Source organism: Cebus imitator, unplaced genomic scaffold (genome assembly GCF_001604975.1).
Source record: "Cebus imitator isolate Cc_AM_T3 unplaced genomic scaffold, Cebus_imitator-1.0 Scaffold611, whole genome shotgun sequence".
NCBI lineage: Eukaryota > Metazoa > Chordata > Mammalia > Primates > Cebidae > Cebus > Cebus imitator.
Window position 1 is genome coordinate 298,763 of NW_016107926.1, and position 6,848 is coordinate 305,610.

The window sequence follows — 6,848 nt, forward strand, 5'->3', positions numbered from 1 at the left end:
ACAAACTCATACATTTGAATGTATATATGCAAAATATGACATACATTCATATATTTTTGTAATTATAACTAAAATAAACACACAATATTAGAAAACAAATCTTTTTGGGGGGAGGAAATTTTTGTTTTATTTTTGTTTAATTATTAATATCCGCTGGCATACTCAAAGTTTCATGTCTAGTCTACCTTCATGCTGATAGTACAACATATTTTAGAGGGCAAAATATAGAAAACAAATTTTGAGGGTCTTCGGACCCCAGAAAATAAATCAAGGAACAATATATGTCCATAGATTGCAGTTTGAGAAAAATTTGAAATATGTAATGACAAAACGTGACTTTTTAAACATAACTTCTTACAAACTTTATCCAAATGATCAATTTTACAATTGAATTAGAATTATTACTGTAAGTAATCTAATAATCTAGAATTATGACTATAAACATCATGCCCATATGCCCTGTTAAACGCAATACTAGGTTATTCATCAGCTACAGTCAATGTATTTTTCTGTGACCAACTTTCATCAGCTCTCCAGTTTAGAGTACATTCTAGGAAGTGATCCTAGATGCTGATTTTATGTTCAAATAACCTGAAGAACTTTAAATAGTAATCATACTTAAGTCCCATCTTCAAAGATTCTTATTTAATTGGTCACAAGTTTTTGGGCATAAGTTTTATTTAAATAGTTAGCTGAAAATTCTATTGTAAAGTCAGAATTAAGAATAATTGTTCTAGTTAATCAGGAAAAAATGTTCTTAAAATATATCATAGAAAGTTTTGAATATCTGTGTTTTCTCATGTTATTCATTTTCCGATTTATGCACACCCATTCTTAGAGGCTAACTTACATATCCTGAAATAATCAGGTCAAGAAACAATACCTTAAGACACTTTCCTAGAACAATGTAGGCTACATTGATTACTCTCTTTACTTTTTCCATGGCACTTAAAACCAAATAATAACATTTCAGTCTCTCCTGTATATATCTGTAATCCAGTAAGCCTGTGAGTTTAACTTGGGCCCTGTAAGAGCCCATAATTCCAATAACATATATTAGACATTTGGCATGGATTTTCAGAATGAATGAAAAAAATAAAGAGAGAATTAAGACAGTCATAAGACAATAAATATTTTAAAAGATTACATTATTTTAAGTCAGTGCTGTTCTCAGGCTCTACCTTGGTGTACAGAGTCATTTGCATCTACACTGAATAGGCAGTAGCTACTTTATCATTGCTTCTGTGTATCCTTATTGTTCATTATCACTTCTCATTAGATAAGCTTTACACAGGCTCTGCCTATATTCTTTTTTGAAATTTTTTTATTGTACATTAGATTCTGGGGTACATGTGCAGATCACGCACAGTTGTTGCATAGGTACATACATGGCAATGTGGTTTGCTGCCTCCATCCCCCGTCATCTTTATCTGGAATTTCTCTCCATGTTATCCCTCCCCAACCTCCCTACCCACCACTGTGCCTCCCCTAGACCCACCACAACAGACACCAGTGTGTGATGCTCCCCTCCCTGCGTCCATGTGTTCTCACTTTTCAGCACCTGCCTATGAGTGAGAACATGCAGTGTTTGATTTTCTGTTCTTGTGTCAGTTTGCTGAGAATGATGGTTTCCAGATTCATCCATGTCTCTACAAAGGACACAAACTCATCGTTTTTTATGGCTGCATAGTATTCCATGGTGTATATGTGCCACATTTTCCCTGTCCAGTCTATCATTGATGGGCATTTGGGTTGGTTCCAGGTCTTTGCTATTATAAACAGTGTCACAATGAACATACAGGTGCATGTGTCTTTATAATAGAACGATTTGAAATCCTTTGGATATACACCCAGTAATGAGATTGCTCAGTCAAATGAAATTTCTATTTCTAGGTCCTTGAGGAATAGCCACACTGTCTTCCACAATGGTTGAACTAATTTACACACCCACCAACAGTGAAAAGTGTTCTTATTTGTCCACATCCTATCCAGCATCTGTTGCCTCCAGATTTTTTAATGGTCGCCATTCTAACTGGTGTGAGACGGTATCTCAATGTTGTTTTGATCTGCATTTCTCTAATGACCAGTGATGATGAGCATTTTTTCACATTTGTTAGCCGCATATGTGTCTTCTTTTGAAAAGTGTCTGTTCATGTCCTTCGCCCACTTTTGAATGGCTTTGTTTGTTTTTTTCTTGTAAATCTGTTTTAGTTCTTTGTAGATTCTGGGTATTAGCCCTTTGTTAGTTGGGCAGATTGCATAACATTTTTCCCATTCTATTGGTTGCCGGTTCACTCTGATGATTGTTTCTTTTGCTGTATGGAAGCTCTGGAGTTTAATTGGATCCTATTTGTCTGTTTTGGCTTTTATTGCCAATGTTTTTGGTGTTTTGGTCATGAAGTCCTTGCCTATGCCTATGTCCTGAATGGTTTTGCCTAGGTTTTCTTCTAGGGTTTTTATGGCGTTAGGTCTTATGTTTAAGTCTTTAATCCATATGGAGTCAATTTTAGTGTAAGGTGTCAGGAAGGGGTACAGTTTCTGTTTTCTGCATGTGGCTAGCCAGTTATCCCAACACCATTTATTAAACAGGGAATCCATTCCCCATTGCTTGTTTTTGTCTGGTTTGTCAAAGAATAGATGGTTGTAGATTTGTGGCATTGCCTCTGAGGCCTCTGTTCTGTTCCATTGGTCTATATCTCTGTTTTGGTACCAGTATCAAGCTGTTTTGATTACTGTAGCCTTGTAGTATAGTTTGAAGACAGGTAACGTGATGCCTCCGGCATTGTTCTTTTCATTTAGGATTGTCTTGGCTATGTGGGCTCCCTTTTGGTTCCATATGAAGTTTAAGGTGCTTTCTTCTAGTTCTGTGAAGAGGGTCATAGGTAGCTTGATGGGGATAGTGTTGAATCTGTAAATTATTTTGGGCAGTATGGCCATTTTCACGATATTGATTCTTCTTAACCACGAACATGGAATGTTTTTCCATCTGTTTGTGTCCTCTCTTATTTCCGTAAGCAGTGGTTCATAGCTCTCCTTGAAGAGGTGCTTTACATCCTTTGTTAGTTGTATCCAAGGTATTTTATTCTCTTTGTCGCAATTGTGAATGGCAGTTCACTCTTGATTGGTTCTCTTTTAGCCTGTTAATGATTTATAGGCATGCTTGTGATTTCTGCACATTGATTTTGTACCCTGAGACTTTGCTGAAGTTGCTTATCTGTTTAAGGATATTTTGGCCTAGAAGATTTGGTCATCTAAACATACAATCATGTCGTCTGCAAATAGAGGCAATTTGACTTCCTCTTTTCTTAATTGAATACGCTTTATTTCTTTTTCTTGTCTGATTGCTCTGTCTAGAACTTCCAATACTATATTGAACAGGAGTGGTTAGAGAGGGCATCCTTGCCTCGTGCCAGATTTCAAACTGAATGCTTCCAGTTTTTCCCATTCAGTATGATACTGGCTGTGGGCTTGTCGTAAATAGCTTTTATTATTTTGAAATACATTCTGTCAATACCTAGTTTATTGAGAGTTTTTAGCATAAAGAGCTGTTGAATTTTGTTGAAGGCCTTCTCTGCATCTGTTGAGATGATCATGTGGTTTTTGTCTTTGGTTCTGTTTGTGTGGTGAATTACATTTATAGACTTGTGTATGTTGAACAAGCCTTGCATCCCAGGATGAAGCTTACTTGATCGTGATGGATAAGCTTTTAGATGTGCCGTTGCAGTCAGTTTACTAGTATTTTATTGAAGATTTTCACATCTATGTTTATCATAGACATTGGCCTGAAGTTTTCTTTTTTTGTTGAGTCTCTGCCAGGTTTTGGTATCAGGATGATATTGGTCTGATGAAATAATTTGGAAAGGATTCCCTCATTTTGGATTGTTTGGAATAGTTTCAGAAGGAGTGATACCAGCACCACTTTGTGTATCTGGTAGAATTTGGCTGTGAACCCATCTGGACCTGGGCTTTTTTTGGCTGCTGCCTTAACCTCAGCCCTTGTTATTGGTCTATTAATTGGTCATTAATTGCTGCCCCAACTTCAGCCCTTGTTATTGGTCTGTTCAGAGTTTCAACTTCTTCCTGGTTCAGGCTTGGGAGGGTGCAAGTGTCCAGGAATTTATCCATTTCTTCCAGGTTTACTGGTTTATGTACATAGAGTTGTTTGTCATAATCTCCGGTTGTAGTTTGTATTTCTGTGGAATCGGTGGTAATATCCCCTTTATTGCATATATTTGATTCTTCTCCCTTTTCTTTTTTATTAATCTGGCTAGTGTTCTATTTTGTTGATCTTTTCAAAACAGCTCCTGGATTTATTGATTTTTGAAGGGTTTTTTGTATGTCTCTATCTCCTTCAGTTCTACTCTGATCTGAGTTATTTGTTGTCTTCTGCTAGCTTTTGAGTTGTTTTGCTCTTGCTTCTCTAGCTCTTTCAATTTTGATTATAGGGTATTGATTTTAGATCTTTTCTTGCTTCTCATGTGAACATTTATTGCTATAAATTTTCCTCTAGACACTGCTTTAAATGTGTCCCAGAGATTCTGGTACATTATGTCTTTGTTCTCATTGGTTTCAAAGAACATCTTTATTTCTGCCTTCATTTCATTGTTTATCCAGTCAACATTCAAAAGCTAATTTTTCCATTTCCATGAAGTTGTGCAGTTCTGAGTTAGTTTCTTAATCCTGCATTCTAATTTGATTGCACTGTGGTCTGAGAGACTGTTTGTTATGATTTCCATTCTTTTGCATTTGCTGAGGAGTGATTTACTTCCAATTATGTCGTCAATTTTAGGGTAGGTGAGATGCAGTGCAGAGAAGAATGTATATTCTGTTGATTTGGGGTGGAAGGTCCTGTAGATGTCTTTGAGGTTTGCTTGGTCCAGATCTGAGTTCAAGTCCTGGACATCTTTGTTAATTTTATGTCTTGTTGATCTGTTTAATATTAACGGTGAGATGTTAATCTCCCTCTATTACTGTGCATCACTGGTCATTAGAGAAATGCAAATCAAAATTACATTGAGATACCATCTCACAGCAGTTAGAATGGCTATCATTAAAATATCTGGAGACAACAGATGCTGGATAGGATGTAGAGAAATAGGAACACTTTTCCACTGCTGGTGGGAGTATAAATTAGTTCAACAATTGTGGAAGACAGTGTGGCTATTCCTCAAGGACCTAGAACTAGAAATTCCATTTGACTGAGCAATCTCATTACTGGGTGTATATCCAAAGGATTTCAAATTGTTCTGTTATAAAGACACATGCACATGTATGTTCATTGTGACACTGTTTACAATAGCAAAGACCTGGAACCAACCCAAATGCCCATCAATGATAGACTGGACAGGGAAAATGTGGCACATATACACCATGGAATACTATGCAGCCATAAAAAACGATGAGTTTGTGTCCTTTGTAGAAACATGGATGAATCTGGAAACCATCATTCTCAGCAAACTGACACAAGAGCAGAAAATCAAACACCGCATGTTCTCACTCATAGGCAGGTGTTGAACAATGAGATCACATGGACACAGGGAAGGGAGCATCACACACTGGAGTCTGTGTGGGGAAACTAGGGGAGGGACATCAGGCGTGTGGGGAGTTGGGGAGGGATAACATGGGGAGAAGTGTCAGATATATGTGATAGGGAGGAAGGCAGTAAACCAAATTGCCATGTATGTACCTATGCAAAAATCTTCCATGTTCTTCACATGTACACTGAAACCTAAAATGCAATAAAATATATATTAAAAAAAAAACTTGTTTTATGTATCTGGTTGCTCTTGTATTGGGTGCGTATATATTTAGGATCATTAGCTCTTCTTGTTGTATTGATCCTTTTACCATTATGTAATGCCCTTCTTTGTCTCTTTTGATCTTTGTTGGTTTAAAGTCTATTATATCAGAGACTAGGATTGCAACTCCTGCTTTTTTTTCTCTCCATTTGCTTGGTAAATCCTCCTCCGTCCCTTCATGTTGAGCCTTTGTGTATCTTTGCATGTGAGATTGGTTTCCTGGATACAGCACACTGATGGATTTTGACTTTTTATCCCATTTGCCAGTCTTTGTCTTTTGATAGGGGCATTTAGCCCATTTACATTTAAGATTAATATTGTTATGCATGAATTTGATCTTGACATTTTGATGCTAGCTGGTTGTTTTGCCTGTTAGTTGATGCAGTTTCCTCATTATGTCAATGCTCTTTACAATTTCATACGTTTTTGCAGTGGCTGGTACTGGTTGTTTCTTTCTATGTTTAATGCTTCTTTCAGGAGATCTTGCTAGGCAGACCTGGTGGTGACAAAACCTCTCAGCAATTGCTTGTTCATAACAGATTTTATTTCTCCTTTGCTTATGAAGCTTAGTTTGACTGGATATGAAATTCTAGGTTGAATGTTCTTTTCTTTAAGGATGTTGAATATTGGCCCACACTGTCTTCTGGCTTGTAGGGTTTCTGCCAAGAGATCCACTGTAAGTCTGATGGGCTTCCCTTTGTGGGTAACCTGACCTTTCTCTCTGGCTGCCCTTAGCATTTTTTTCCTTCATTTCAACCCTAGTGAATCTGATGATTATGTGTCTTGGGGTTGCTCTTCTTGAGGAATATCTTTGTGATATTCTCTGGTTTTCTGGACTTGTGTGGGCCTGCCTTGTTAGGTTGTGGAAGTTCTTCTGGATAATATCCTGAAGAGTGTTTTCCAGCTTGGATTCATTGTCTCTGTCACATTCATGTACACCTATCAAACTTAGGTTAGGTCTTTTCACATAATCCCATATTTCTTGGAGGTTTTGTTCATTTCTTTTCACTCCTTTTTCCGTAATCTTGCCTTCTCATTTTATTTCATTGA